Source organism: Pristis pectinata, chromosome 12 (assembly GCF_009764475.1).
Source record: "Pristis pectinata isolate sPriPec2 chromosome 12, sPriPec2.1.pri, whole genome shotgun sequence".
Taxonomy (NCBI): domain Eukaryota; kingdom Metazoa; phylum Chordata; class Chondrichthyes; order Rhinopristiformes; family Pristidae; genus Pristis; species Pristis pectinata.
In genome coordinates this window covers 55472502-55489068 of record NC_067416.1, presented here as the reverse complement: position 1 = coordinate 55489068, position 16567 = coordinate 55472502, and the positions used below count along the sequence as shown (strand labels likewise).

Sequence of the window (16567 nt, the reverse complement as noted above, 5' to 3'; positions counted from 1 at the left end):
GGCGCGGTGGCCAAGTGGTAAGGCGTCGGTCTCGTAAACCGAAGATCGCGGGTTCAAATCCCGTCCGTGCCTGCGGATATTTGCTTCACTTTAACAAGCCGTTGTACGATAACTCGTTTGCAACCAGCATATTAATATCAGGAATAATTTGAATTTCACTGATGTCGTTTTTTTCTTCTTGTTCGCTGACTGTGATCTTAAACGGAAAATCTCACGTCCGCCATCCATTGGAGAAATCAAACGCCAATGTAGAGGAGACCAGATTAGGAATTCTGAATACAGTACAGTAGATTGGAAAAAGTGCAAATGAATGGCTGCTTTGTCGAGAAAGACTGGATGGGTCCCTGGATGGCGGATATGAGATGTCAAGATCATGAGCACGTCTTCTGACTAATGGAGGGAACATGTTGTTGCTTGGAATCATGCTGCTTTTCTCTGTCACCTTTGTTCTGTTTAAGATCACGGTTAGTCTAACAGGAAGAAAAAACATGGACGCTAGCTAATATCACAATATTATCGGATGGACTGCGCGTGGTGCTGGTTACCACCGAATGAACAACGCCACTTCAAACCCCAAGAGTGATAACCCATTTTGATCACGGAGATAGAAAATACATGAGCAATTTACAATGTTTTTGGTATTAAGCAACTTGCAGACACGGTTTACATGGATTAAAAGACGATCCTTTATTTCGGAGATTTGTATTTTGAACATACAAATAATGCTAGCACAATGCCACATCGATCGAAAAATGTAAGGCAGCCGCCGAGGGTTATTCACCAGAAAAATCGCAGTCTTTCACCCAAGCGTGCAAATTCTGCCATTCGGTTAAACGTACTCCAGCAAAACTCAACAGATTCATTGGGTCGATCATACGTGATGCGACCAGTTCCTTACTGACTGGGAGGATCCTGCAGTCATACTGACATTTGCATTGGTCAAATTGATTTCCAGGCCTCATTGTGATGCCCATTCTGCGACGTGCAGTGGGTCATCCGCGGGGACTAAGCCGCAGGTTGTTGTTCCGCTCCTGGACCACCCAGGATGGAATTATGCCTTTAAAGGTCTGCAGTAAAGTCATATATTCAAAGAGTTGTACAGCACAGAAACTGGTTGTGCTGTCTACCACGTCCATGCCGACCTTTTCCCCATCTGAAATAATTCCATTTGCCTGCATTAGGACGCGTTATTCCGAGCCTCAGCTGTTTAACTGTCTGTCTAAATGCCTCCTAGACAGAGTGATTGTATCTAACCCCACCATTTCTTGGCAGTGCGTTACAGATATCAACTATTCTCAAAGTAAATTAATGACCTCAATACCCCCTTTAAGTCTCCGAACCCTCACTTTACATGTTGCATTTAATACCACTCTTACAATGTTTCAAATACTCCCGGTGAGGTCATGTGAATGCAGTTAAAATGTATGGTTACTCTTAGAGCACCTGTAAATATTATTCAAGTATCAAAAGTAACACATTTACTTCTCGTATATCTAGATAATAAAAATGTAATTAATGCGTTCTGTTCGCATTGAAGGAAATAAATACCAACCTGCATTGACCTTTCCAATGCAGATCAAAGACAATATTCTCCTGGAAAGAATCCCGCGGCATACAACACCCTGACCGATGAGTCAGAATTGAATTGCAACTCTCCTTCATCTCTCCATGACCTCCCGGAGTTCTGTACTCAGTGCTGAGTCTGATGCAGGATCGGGATGTCAGATACGAAGGTATACGTCTTCCTTCGTCTTACATGTTACTGCGATGAGAAGTCAGCAACCCGGTGATCCGCACAATACTCCAACAGTGACAGCTCTTTCTCGAACTGTTATATGCACTTATGTGTGATCTGGGCCAATGATATTCTATGAATAAGGGAGTTCGACACCTTTCCGAGTTTTTGTTGTCTACAATATGGTGGACATGTCATGAATTTCCGAAACCCATTCGTATCAACACCAATCAACACGTGTTTCACCGCCAGAAATACCCAAATCCTTCTAAAGTAATCAAAAGGAAAGGCAGTAAAAAAATGAGTGAATTTTATTTCTGAACTTTCCTTCGCGAGATGTGAATTGTGATATGCCCCGCATGTACAGTAATAATGAGGCTAACGTACCCTCCCCTTTCAAAACAGCTCACATCAACAGTAAAACATAAATTCCCAGTGAAAACAGTTCAAATGCAGAACAAATTAGTTTTCTGCCTTATTACCATTGGAATCTGAGAGAGGAATTTTGTCAGTTATGCCCACTCTTTGAACCATCTGCTAATTAATTTGCACGAATATTTAACTGCGTCCTTCAACTGTTCCCTGAATTTGCTCTGAGTCCCTACATAAATGCAGGAGTTGGTGCAGGAACTGAGGAGCTCCAGCATGTACCCGCTTTCTTGGAGAATGAATCTTGGGTCTCTGATATTGGAACTGTTCGGGTAGTTGTTGCTTGTAATTTTCAAAAATAGGAAATTTACAAGATAGGTGAAACGCAAGAGGATGAAGCTACCGGAGATGCCCATGAGCAGAATGATAGACCTTCTCCTGTTCTCCATCTCTGCGTCGTTCTGTGTAGCGCCAGTGCCATGTGCCCGGAGCCTCCTACGGGCTCTGCTGGCTACTATAATGTGTCTGACCGTCAGAGCATTGAGCAACACTATCACGAAGAAGGAAACGCATGGGTTCAACATACGACGCCCCCATTCATAAACTCTCCATAGAACTAAAATATAATAGTCTTCTTTTATGGCGCAATACCAGGGTACATTATCAACAACATACATTGGTTCAAGCAGAAAGTAAGTGGAGACGTTTATCAAACAGCCCAGCACGCAAACTATTCCGATAACGATTGCCGCCGTTTTCTCGGTGCAGTACTTTACTTTCAGTTGATGGGAGCAAATGGATATGAACCGGTCGAAGGTGAAAGCCACCGTTAACCAGACGGAAGTGTCTTTGGAAACCCCGCTGAGGACAATAATGAGACTGCAGGCTGGAGTGGTGGAGAGGAAACTAACTGGGAAATAAATAGCCCGAAGCCGGCTTAATATCACAGCGGTGACGATGACCAGGAAGTCCGCCAACGCAACGGACACTAGGTAGAGTGTGACACATCTCGAGAGGCCGCACCTTCCTTGCGATAGAATCACAGCTGTCACCGAATTCGCTGCAGAGGAGAAGGAGAACATATTCGTTTTCATACTGCATCGTCAATTTATTGAGAATCTGACATTAAAAAAACATTACTCGTTGATCAGGCATTTAAATTGATCAATTTATCAATTTATATATTAAAATTATTATCTTAAATACGTGGAATAATCAGTATAAAATAACGTACACTACTGTCATATATCATGAATGTTTGGATATTGAAGCAGGACTAACCAGTCAACTAGCACACCAAATTAATAAATTATATTCTGAAAGCGAGATAATTGATTCATAAGAAGGCAACCAGAAACAATCAAGGCAGAAGGAAAAGAAGTGTCGAGAAAATGGTGTTGATCCCCTGCAGGTTCTTAATCAGTCGAAGCCGGGTAAAGGAGATGAGATGTTTGACTGCAGTAATCCCTGTAATGGAGGGATCCCAAGAAGGACTTGGAAGCAGCAAACAAAAATCTCCTCCAGTTCCTCTTGTAATATATTGCGATGTTTCGCGGAAAAATATTGATGCATCTTTCACTGCATACACTGATACAAAGTGCGCTAGACTCAGCAAAGCAGGCAGCCATCAAATTACCTTCTGGTTAAAAATATCAACAAATCAGACAGTTTAGAAATCTTGATAGCGGGAAAGCGGAGCATCACAGAATATAACTGTGAAACAGAAATCGAGCACACATTCCTCTAAAATAATTCTGAGATTTCACATGACGATGCAGCAAATTAAACCTCTGTATTTGAGGAGAGCGATGTTCTGCAACCTGTTTATGACTGGTGATGTGTTCGTTATTGGAGTGGATGGAGTGGATAAACCCAGATTTAGGATAACTTGATAGATGTTCATTCCAGCAACCAGAGACACAGTTACCCATTACAAAAATCAACAACCGGAAATGTATTTAAGCAACTGGTTAGGGAACAGAAATATACGTAGGCAAACCAGCACCTACGCCACGTTGATTTAATATCCCCAAGCACTCAGTTTATCATACTGAAAATTTGATTTGATTTGGTAACCAGTACAAAGCCGAATACAGAAAACACATTCTTAAAAACTACTGATTGAAGTCTGCAACATGAAGAGTCTGCAGAAACTGAATCTGAAAATACAACGCTGTGAATGATTTTAAATACCAGCCACACAGTATGGAGGGCATCATCGGGACACATTGACTGCCAGTGCACAATTCTAAGCAGATCGATCTGCAATGCCATGTTCCACTGTAATCTGCACGTGCACAACGAGATTTAAAAACACGAGACAATGATAGAGTAGAAAACATGTCTCGAATCATCTAAAGAGCATCATTTTGTCCGCAGCTTCCATGAGGTGAGATACATCTGTAATGATCACAGACCACACCAGACAAACAGTGGGAATTTGGCGCTTTGCACTGGCAGCGATGCAAGACTGCTAAAAAGGGAAACAACAAACATGATTAGCAATTAGCTAGACAGTGATGCTGCAGTTCAGCAATGACTGTCCCTTATTCATCTTCTGCCGAACTTTACCTGGAACACCAAAGGCTGCCAGAAGCGTATAATAGACGGCAAAGATCGGCGCATTTCCAGGCGCGTGCATACTGGATGAGATCGATGTGCTGTTGAGCTGTAATCTTTGAACAAAGCACCGACACATATCTATTTATACGCTTTATAAACCTCCGGAGCTGCAGTTGGCTTGCATCATCAAAGCTTTTGGTTGTATCATCTGCAACAAACAAATTAAGGCATTCATTTTCACGCTTATATTAGTTAATACAGTCTCATGCAATTAAAGTGAGAAAGCACTGGATTAATGTTGAATGGAATAATAGGATTGACGGCATAGGTGGAGCAGAATAAAATTAAGTTAAGTAACAGGTGTTAAGTCAAGCTGAGATATGGCGATCGGATACATGAAATATGACGTTGAAGAATGTGAAGGATTTTCCCTAAGAAGAATTTCAAATTAGAAGTTTTAAGATAGGTAGGATATCGGGGAAAGTGCTCAATTGGGGAAAGGCAAATTACAAGACTATTCGGCAGGAAAATAGATCTGGAGTAGCTGTTAAGGGGCAGGTCCACATTTGTCATGTTGGAATCGTTTAAAGACCTATTCATCAGAATTCAGCACCGGCGTGCTCAATGAAGGAGGAAAGACAAGGATCCCAAGTTCGGGAATGTCGTGGGATGTTGGAAATTTAGTCAAAAAGACAAAGGAAGCGGATGTAAGGTTTCAGAAGCTGTAATCAGACAGGGCCTTAAGGGATATAAATAAAGCAGGAAATAATTCAAGCAGTGTATTATGAGGGCCAAACGGAATCATGAAATGTCCTTGGGAAGCAAGATTAAGAAAAATACAAAGGAATTTGAAAAAAATAAAGAAGCAAGGGAGAGAGTAGGATCACTGAAAGACAAAGTAGGGAATTTATGTCTGGAGCCAGATTTGGGCGAGGTACAAAAAGAATACTTCGCATTGGTATTCACTAAGGAGAAGTACATGAAGGACAGTGAGATCATAGAGGGTATGCTGATATCCTGGAGCAGGAGGAGGCGATGGGTCTATGGAAGGGAATTAAGGTAGGTAAGTCCCCATGGACTGATGGGATCGATCCCAGGATACTGAGGGAGACAAAAGAGAAAATTGCTAAGGCCTTGACGAAGATATGTGTATCCCTTCAGCCACAGGTGACGTTTCAGAGAGCCGGAGAGTATACAATAGAAATGGGCTGCCGATTATTGAGTCTGAAGACGACACAAACTTTGTTAGAATTGTGGATACTGAAGTAAGTTGTCAAAGGATACTGCAGGATATAGATCAGTTGCAGGTGTGGGCGGACAGATGACAGGTAGAGTTTAATCCCGACGAGTATGAGGTGTTGCACGTCATGAAGTCAAATGTAAAGAGAATGCAAACAGTAAATGGCAGGACCCTTCACAACATTAGTGGGCTGGGGGATCTTGGGGTTGAAGTTCATAGCTCTCTGAAAGTGGTAATACAAGAAATTAAGGTGGAAACGGAGGCATATGGCATGCTTGCCTTCATCAGTCGGGACACTGAATTTAAGAGTCAGGAAGTCATATTGCAGCTGTCTAAAATTTGGGCAGACTACTTGGAGTACCATATACAGTTTTTGTCGACCCATTACAGGAAGGAAGTAGAGGCTTTGGAGAGTTTCAGAGGAGAGTCTCCACCATGCTTCCTGGATTAGAGAGTATTATCAATAAGAAGAAGCTGGACAGACATCGATTACTTGGAGGGTCGAAGACTGAGAGGAGACCTGACAGAAGTTTAAGATATTATGAGAGGCAAGAAAGGGCAAATAGTCCGTCTATTTACCATGGTAGGAATGTAGACTTCAGCTGGGCATGACATTAAGGTGAGGGGTTAATTTTAAAACAGATGTGTGGGGAAACCTTTTGTGCTAGGTACCTGGAAGGCGCTGCCGGGGATGGCGGTGGAAGCAGACACGATAGTGTCGTTTGTTGGGCATTTAGACAGGCATACGAACATGAAGGGAATGGAGGGGCAGGCATACAGGATTTGTATGATTTGACATTGTGGTCGGCGCAGACATCTTGGGCCGAAAGGCTTGTTTCCGTGCTGTTCTACATAGAATAGAGGACAGCACTTTAAAACGTTACACGAACACAACGTCTGGGGTATTTGTTGATAGTGCCTTGGAAGTGACCGAGAAATTGTGGCAGTTGTTTAAAAACAGTTGAGTACTGCTCTGTACGAAGAGTGCCATGGAACGGAGGTGACGGAAATCGTGACAACCCTTTGGAAAAAACTGGCTCATCCACATCGTGGTACTGGGGGGAGACCTCGGGGTCACATTTCATGGATGATGAACAGGCATTATAAATTGAGCAGAGGAAATCGACTAAAATGGATGAGCAACTTCAGTTATGTGGGAAGACAAGACAAGACCTATGGTAGAAGACCTGAAAGGGGATCTGATTTTGAAGTACAGCGATGATCAATCCCAAATGGAACCCAGCTCAACAACAGAGAGATGAAGCTAACCGAAAAGATAACCCAAGGTGGCCGGTAAAAAAAAATCTTCTTAACGCACTGTCCTGTTAGATTCTGGAAGGCACTGAAGTTGTTTCTTTTTTACTTGGGAAGTATCACTTGTAGCTTCCAGAAGGCAGGTGGTTAACTGAGGGTGGGGTACAGTGATACACCAGGTAGAGCCTCTGCCTCGTAAAGCCTGAGACCAGTGTTCAACTCCGACCTTCGGTGCCTTCTTAGTAGAGTTTCCACGTTCTTCCTGTGATCTCTTGTGGTTCCTCCCATTCTCCCACATTCTAAAGGCCTGCGGGATGGTAGGTAATCTGGCTGCTGTAAACTTCAAGGTCTGTAAGTGAGTGGTGGAACCTGGTGGAGTTGATGAGAATGTTCGGAGAAAAATATGTCATGGATGTAGGACTAGCGTCAATGGTTGGTCGATGGTCGGCATGGGCTCGATGGGCCCAGGTGCTGTTTTTGTGCTTCATCTCTCCATTACTCTATGGCTGAAGGGAGCGAATTTAAAGGTCAATGGGGGCCTAACAGGGTGTTGGACCATATTGTTTTCAGAGCGGATGAAAATCTGATTGACTGTATTGTTTCATTTTAATGTGTAACTAACTGTGGACGAACTGACCGAATAACTGCTGTCACATTGGATAATAGTTACCCGGTATCAACTGTTCTGCCATAGACCTAGTTCCAATCTTCCACAGGAGCAACAAGTTATTTCGCCTGCAGTTAAAAACAAACAAATAGAAAAAAAGAAATGGCAGCATCCCTGGATATGGAAGCAGAGTTTCGATGACCTTGTATAAGGATTGGATATAAAGCAGATGGTAATATGTTACAACATACAAAGAAAGCCAAGAGGGAGCGATTGGGTAGCGTGGGCTGTTTTTCCCTGAAACGACGGAGGATATAGTGTGACCCGACGGTTGTATATAAGATTAGAAGAGACAAAGATAGGGAAGGTGGTAAGAATATTTTCCCATGACACGGATATTGACGTAAAGGATATGGATTTAAGGTGAGAAGGAGTTTAAATATGGATAGGAGGGGAATTCCTCTCAACACAGAATGTGGTTGATATCTGCAACGCATTACCAGAGGAACGGTGGATTCAGATACGAACACTCCGTGTAAGAGAACTTTAGACAGACACATAAATGACAAGAAATTGGATGCGATCCTAATAGGTGCAATTGGGATAACTGCAGATGGGCAAAAGAAGGTCGGCATGGGCACGATGGGCCGAACGGCCAGTTTGCTGTGCTGCACGACTCCATGCCGATTATTCTTAACAGTAAGATTTATGAGAAAAGGCAGAAGCAGAAGAGTTAATGCGAGTAATGGAGATGATAGTCCAAGCCAAAAGAACGTACAGAATCCAAAGGTGGAATTCGATGAGTTATAAATGAGAACAGCAGTATTTGTATTTAAACAGTTGAGTTCTAAATGCTGTAGACTTCCAAGCAGGAGGATCCAGTGCTGCTTGTCGTCCTTTCCCTGAGCTTCATTGTAATATTTTCGGAGGTCGCATGTGGAGTGGAGAATTCATCTTTGTTCAATAGTGCCATTTTAAAATGCTGAATAGTGTATTATGTTACTGTGAATGCTGATGAGCTGAAGGGATGATCTTCTGCTGTTTGCTCAGGTAACAACAGTTTTGGTGTTAATCGTAACGTTTGTTAGAATGGGAGTTCTAAGAACAGAAGCTGTTTGTTCAAGTAATAACAGTTCTAAGAAATCCCACTGCAAACAGAGGTAGAAATAAATAATAGATATTCTACCGGGGAACAGAGCAAAGGCAGCTCAAAATTCAGTACTTGATACAGCACAGAAAGCCAGTGAAATATTGCGATGATAACTGGCTGAAGAGCTGACGCACTGATATTGAGGACTTGACAAATCAAAATGGCTGGAATTCGTGGGCGAAAAAACATGTCAGGTTGATTCCTGTAATTTTTGCGGAGTCAAAGAGTCACAGAGCTCAGAAACAGGGTCTCCATCCCGATTGGCCACCGGTATTCAACTATCTGTCCACACTGAACCCACATTGTATTCTACCTGCATTCCATTTAACACTTCATAGATTCTACAACTCACCTGCATACGAAGGAAACGTGCAGCGCCAAATTAACGCACGAACCTGCACTTCTTTAGGATGTAGAAGCAACCGGAGCAGCAGAAGGACACCAACGGAGTCACAGGAAAAAAGTGCAAACTCCACACAATTGATGTTAAAAAAGTAAGGTAGCAAAAACAACGTTAGTGTAATGCGATCAATTGGGCTGGTGGGTGCGGGACTCTGTTTCAATAAGAACCAACAGTAAAGACAATATTGATATGACAGTGTGCATGTTGGATTTGAGAAGTGTTCTTGTGTTCTCGTGGTTGGGGGGGGGGGGGGGTCAACATTCACCCAGGCCCGGGATCAATGTCCGTTCAGGGAACAAAAAAAATCGGTGATTCTGCAACCTGAAACTGATGGAAGTTACGGACCATGCAACGCTCGCTGCTTTTGTTGACGTAGATTTAAGATGAGGGGGAAAGACTTAGAAGGTACTTAAAGGTACGTTTCTCGCAGTTTGGGCGGGGAATACATGGAACAAGCTGCCAGGGTAAGCTGTCGAGGCGAGTACAATTTGACTCTTTGAAAGACATAATTGCGGTACTTGGATAGAAAAGATTTGGAGGAACATGGCCAAATGCAGGCAAATGGATCTCGCTCGGACAGACACACTGGTCGGCATGGGCAGATTGTGTCTAAGGGCCTGTTTCCGAGCAGTGTGACCCTCTGACTTGGTAGGCATTTCCAGCTGACAAAACATTTATCTTCACTTCTCCCTTTAAACACCTCTGCCCATGAACCCACTTCATCGAGAGACCTTGAGGCATTAAGTCACTCATTATATTAAGGGTTAACGCTGAAAATAATAATGAGGAATAAAGCAAACCATGATCTTGTTCAATAACAGAACTGGCTCCGGGAAAATGACCCACACGTGTTTATATTTCTTCTCACGTGTACTAGGAAATTCTGGTGTCAGTTGGGAACGGAGAACCCATGGTTTCATTGTTTTCTTCATGAATTTCTTTCGGAATGTCCGAGTGTACGGATCCGAGGCGAGATCGTTACCTGTTTCTTGATCAATCTTATAAAATTTGCATAACCGAACGCGAGAAAGAGCTTGTGGCAGCATTTTTGTTCATTGGTCCTTTCTACCTGATATGCTGTTCGTCACTTGTTGCTGTCGCTTCCTCGGCATTTACAGCAGCGTTTCCATTTACTATGAGACGCGCAACGTGCTCTCTGCTTGGGAGTTCCCATTGTGGCACAAAGCTCTTCCCCTGAAATGTTGACTTTGAAACTTAGACATCCACGCTACGCTTTGGCAACCCCCGGCCTCGACCATTTTTCACTAGAGGGGAAAACACCTTATCCCCCGAATAGGCACCAGAGATCAATCCAGACTCGATACTGAATTCAATAGAGTTAATTCATTATACTACTATTCTAACTTATATCTCAACATAACTTCTTTACTTGGCCCATGATTATATAATAAGTCCGCCACTGTCGGTTTTTTGGTACCTGTTCCCCCCCACCCCCCCCACGTCCCGGATTTTTCTTTTCATTTTCTCTGCACTATTTGAACATATTTTCTTCCATTTCCCCAATCCTGATGCAAAATCATCGATTAAAACTGTTAAATGAACAATTTGTGTTATTTCCTCCCATTACCATGGGCGCCAACTCGACCTTGAAATCAGGAGTTTGCTCCGTGGAGCATAAATATTTTTCATCGGAAGGTGTAGGTTTCTACCGGAATCTCCTGTATTCTCCTGTGTTCCAGCGTAGGTTAATTGCCGATTCTAATTTACACTTAGTGACAGTGAGTGGCAGTAACGATCCAAAGGGGAATTGATTGTTATCTGCGAAAATCGAAATGCTGGTTTAGAGGGAAATGGTAGGGTAGATGGGACAACCGGGTTAGTTCTTGTGGGAGTCAGCATGGGCCGGTAGACTGAATGATTAAGATAAGGTTTCTTTATTAGTCACATGTACATCGAAACACGCAGTGAAATGCATCTTTGCGTAGAGTGTTCTGGGTGCAGCCCGTCTTTTGTGTTGAAAGAAGTAAATGACATCTGATGAGAGTTTCCTTTCCGACGTCGTGCCGGTTCGGAGCGTAATTGCCAAGATTCTTTAGGTGAGCAGTAGAATCTGGAAAGAATTGACGCAGACATGGGGAGAATAAATGATGATTAAGTGTTGGATCAGTGCAGATGGACGCTTGATGCTTGTTGTGATTGCGGTAGGCCGAAGGTCCCGTTTCTGTGCTGCATAGTTCTGTGATTCTATGACAATTATATGTAGTAGCAACCATGTCGTTAAATGCGAGAAGTCACCCACAACAAATGGAGAATGGTGTGAGCTACTTGGAAGAGATGCTGATGTGCACCTTTCCACTCTCAGTCCAACCCGCCCTGCATACAAGTGAACGACTTTTGCTGCACAGTTGAAACGCAGCTGCCATTTAACTGTTGTCCCCCGGGTCAGACCACTCATTGCTGTCAATTAGTGCGAAGAATTACTGAATGGGTACGGTACGGAAGGGGGCAATTGAGCTTGCTAAACCCACAGCGGACAATAAACAATCGTATTTGTTCCTGTCCACGTCTTGCTTCTCCTGCGGGTTAGTTCTTTCTAAATTACTTATCCAGCTCCTTTTTGAAACTTATATTTGAACTTTCTGCAACTGAAACAGCTTGTAATATGTTCCAGAACAAAACACTCCCTGTGTAGTAAAACCACGTCACGTTGGTTTTTCCGATTCATTCTCTTTTTCTTCATTCCTCACGCTTCCTCCAATGGGAGCAGTTTCTCTGTGCCTATGCACTTCATGATATTAAATATCAGATTCCCTCGCAAAATCATCTTGATTAAGAATCGCAGCTTGCGTAATCCCTACTCCTGCAGTCACCAGTCCCGCGAAATATTTCAGTAAATCTCCCAATTAGGCTCAATTTACATCTTTCCGCAAGAGAACACCGAAGGGAGACTTTACGATCAAACAATCTTTAATAACATTTCACAATAACTCCATTTCCTTGCATTCCATACTTCTGATTGGAAATGATCTTTTATGCCTTCCAAAGCATTTTGATCTGACCTGTTATTGTTAAGAACACACGCCTAATTTTTTTCTTTCCTTGTCCCTCTTTTACTTCATATCACTCGTTTACATCGCCTGTTCACATTCTTGCTAATATGTTGCAGCACTACATTTCCACACATTAAAAGTAATTCTCCACGTATCCAGTTCTTTGAGACTTGGTGTATCGTCGATTCCCATTCCGATCTCTGTAACAGATTACGACAACTCACAAATTGTGTTCGTCCTCAAATTTGGCAGAAATTCCTCGTACTACCATTGAGTTGGTTGAGTAAAGCAATAATCCGAATACAGATACCCAGGGAACTCCATTGTACAATCGTCTTCGATCTGAATAAATGCTATTCCTTTCATGCATTCTGGACGTTAACCAGTTTGTTGCGAACCACCAGTTTTCCTTTATTCCTGGTGACTGTAGACTTTATTGAAGGCTTTTTGAATGCTTTTACTCAATGTTATCATCATCTATTATTGCATTCGCTTGTACCTTAAACTATTTTCAGGTCACTTGATTATAACGAATCACTGTGTTGAATCTTAAACCATGATATCAGCACTTTGCCCACTTTTCATTGTTTAATAATTACGCGCGTGAATATGTATGCTTAATTTGTTTGTTCATTGTACAGCAACTAACAGTCCTGATGATGCAAGGTAATTGCGGATCCCGACGTTAAATTCTCGTATAAATTGGTGTGCTTAATTGCCTGTCTCACAGTTACAGCCTGCCGGCACATCGTTTTCACTGAAAATGCATGCGCCCGGGAATGGCCCAGTGTTTGCCGTATACTATTCTGTTCTTGCAACGTTTGGAGTTCCAGGTAAAGTGTCGAAGTATTGCACGTGTGTACTGAACGTATAACTGAGGTCATCACATACTAACGATTACAGTTTACCTGCGTTAATTTTCCTTTCCAGATTTCTTACTCTGCAACCAGCACCGTCCCCCGGTTCTCCACAGCTTGTTCATTATTATCTTCTAAGAAAGTCTCAAGCTAATGAAGTTACCCTTCACAAAGAAAGTGTTGCAATTTATTGTAGATATATTATTGCAACAGAATTTGCTCCGCGTCCTGTGTTTTCAAGTTACCTGCAAGATATTCTGCTTCCAATCTTTGGTTGGAAATTCATCAGTTTGTCTCTCTCCCGTTCACTCTCTGCGATGCAGATAAAAGTTGAGGGCAAATTTCTCTGAAGTGAACTGCTGGTTTATTTTAGCCAGAATTCTATCGTGAGACTGGAAAAAGAAAGGATTATCGAGTATCTATACCAGTGTACATTTCCTACCCATACACCAGGATCAATGCTTATTTCTCCTTGCATAGATGTTTCGTGTTGATTACGACCATTTATATGGAGTGTATATCCGGATTTTGGTTACATTTCACTGCACGTTATGGCAGATTTTCTGCAATGGAATTTTATCAGGATGTCATTCCTTTCTCTCATTTCTGTGCTATTAAATCTTGAAATCAGTATCAACAATAGCGTTTTCTGCTTCCCGGGGGTGTTGGAATTTCGCATGCCGATTGTCATTATCCACAGAAGCGGGACATTTCTTTTGATATTTACATGCTGAAATCTGAACGCTTACTCAGAAGGTCAATGTTTCTATCCTTATCTCAATACGTAGATATTTGTGTAGTTCCACATTCCCAGTACCTAACTCAGCAATACACTCTTCTGCCGTTTTCATACTGAGTTGTTCAAGTGACCTCTGATCCTTCTGATAATCGATCGCGCGGTATCACGGGATGTCAAGAGAGATCAATTGACCCGTCAGAGAGAACGCTCATCCTCGAAACTACAATGTTTGTGGAAAATATTTTGATGTGCATTGCTGTTTACCACGCCGCGCTAGCTCATCCAGTTCGCTCCACAGCAGGAATGTTTGCAATCAAACTTCAGATCCTCTTTGAATTACTTGCTTTATCAAGAATAAGTGCTCTATCAATATCATTTGTTGACTACCTTTCCGCATATCTTGTCCATTCATGCTCGCCGTTTTATTGTTAAAACTATTTTGTTTTTCAATAGCTATATTTATCTTGGAGCGCAAGCACTGCAAAATGGTAGATCGGTTTATTATTGTCACAAGTACGGAGGAACAGTGAAAAACTTGCCTTGCATACCGTTCATACAAATCAATTCATTCCACTGTGTGTCCGGATAGAATACATTTTATGGTGCATCGATAAAAATTGGTGAGGGTCAAAGGGGAGATGCCAAATTTCTTTTGCATCCATGAGGACGTAGAGATATCATATCTGACATCGCTACCATTATTATTCGGCAGTTTGAACAGCTAATTGAATAATTAGTTCTGAGAAACTGCAGTTCCATTATGTATGGAAAAGACATACTTCAAACTCTAAACAAGCATTGATAATCCGATCGGCTTGAATGGCTAAATTCTCTAAAAATATAAATTTATTTCCAGCCTCTCAACAAGCTAACAACCGAGTTGGCAGACTGACTATTAATTTCCCGCTGTCTCTCCTTTCTGTTACAGCTAACTTGGTGACTATAGTGATTCTGTCCCATGGCAGGTGCGTCCTCTCGAAATGTATCACTCGCTACCTCTTTTTCATGGCCGTGGCGGATTTCCTGGTCATTGTTACCGCAGTGATATTTAGCCGACTTCGGGCAATATACTTCTCAGTTACTTTGCTTTCCACCACTCCGGCCTGCAGTGTTATTATTGTCCTCAGTTGGATTTCCAAAGACGCCTCGGCCTGGTTAACGGTCGCGTTCACCTTCGATCGGTTCATCGCTATTTGTTGCCAGAAATTTAAACTCGGGTACTGCACGGAGAAAACCGCCGCTGTCCTCATTGGAACAGTTTGGGTGGTTGACAGTTTGAAAAACATCCCTCTTTACTTTGCATACGAGCCGATGTATTTCATTGATAAAGTACCTTGGTATTGCAACCTGAAGAAAATATTTTATACTTTAGCTGCATGGAGGTTTTATGAGTGGCTGCACCTTATGTTAAACCCATGTATCCCCTTCCTCCTTATTTTATTACTTAATGTGATGACGGTGAGATACATTCTCGTGGCCAGTAAAGCGCGCAGGAGGCTCCGCGCTCAGAGCACTGGAGACAATCAGAACGACTCGGAGATGGAGAGCAGGAGAAAGTCCATAATTTTACTGATGGCGATCTCAGGCAGTTTTATTCTGTTGCGGTTGACGTATATCGTCAATTTTCTTTTCGTGCAAATTACAAGCAATAAATATGTCAGCGGTTCCAATTCCAATAAGCCGCAGTTTATCCTCCAAGAAAGCGGATATATGTTGGAGATCCTCAGTTCCTGCATCAACACGTGTATTTAGTGGGTACACAGTCTAAATTCAGGGAGAAATTGAAGTTTGCTGTTCAATATCCCTTCAATATAATCGGCAAATACTTCATGTAGTGGGCGAGATCGATAGAAGAATCTGTCTCAGATGCGATAACCCGAGTCGGGGTTCTCCGGTCTCGGCAACATTCCCTGAAATCGTTTCCCACGCTTTCCTTTGAGATAGGTACCAGAAATGTATGTTGACCTTAAGTTACCGTCCAGATACAGATTAGGCATTACACTTCTGCTGTTGTATTCGGTGTCCTGACTAATATAGCAAAGCATCCCGTCTGCCTTTTGTTAATTTACTTATTGCTCTTTCCCAGGACCTGTAAATATCTATGGACGTATATTACATTATACATTCATCACAAATGAAAGAAGCATGTTATCACTTTGGTACTGTGCACAATTCTCGTAGCAAGATTCTGCAAATGTAAAGTCGACAATGTTTTAGATATCTTTCCTTGTCTCTGCCCACAATGACGCGTAGGCTGGGTGTCGCTGAGCATCTTTCCCCCAGCTGCTAATTTAGAAACCCAACTGATCCTCGCCCTCACTGTCAATACTACGTCCCAAAGTCCCAGAGTGGGAAAGATCAACTTTGTGGTTGGCTAAGAGTTTAAAGATAACATTAAACGTAAATGCAAAAGCATGGCATTATGTAAATACAAAGTTGCAGGTCAGATGATTTGAGACAATATAAAAAATACTAAGAGTGACCAAAAGATGAAAAAGCAGGGGGGAAATACAGTACAGAACAAAGTCATCTCGAACAATACGACAGGTAGGAAAGGATTCGAAATATATTTTAAAAAATAGGAGTTAATTCCATGAGTTTTGGTCCTTTAGGAATTGAATATAGCGACTTAATAATGGA

General features: G+C 42.2%; 1 non-coding gene across 1 annotated transcript; it reads left to right on the top strand.

Moving 5' to 3' along the window:
* trnat-cgu (transfer RNA threonine (anticodon CGU)) lies at positions 1-72 on the top strand. The gene has a single exon. It is a non-coding gene; the product is annotated as a tRNA-Thr (tRNA).
* Positions 73-16567: the final 16495 nt, after the last annotated feature.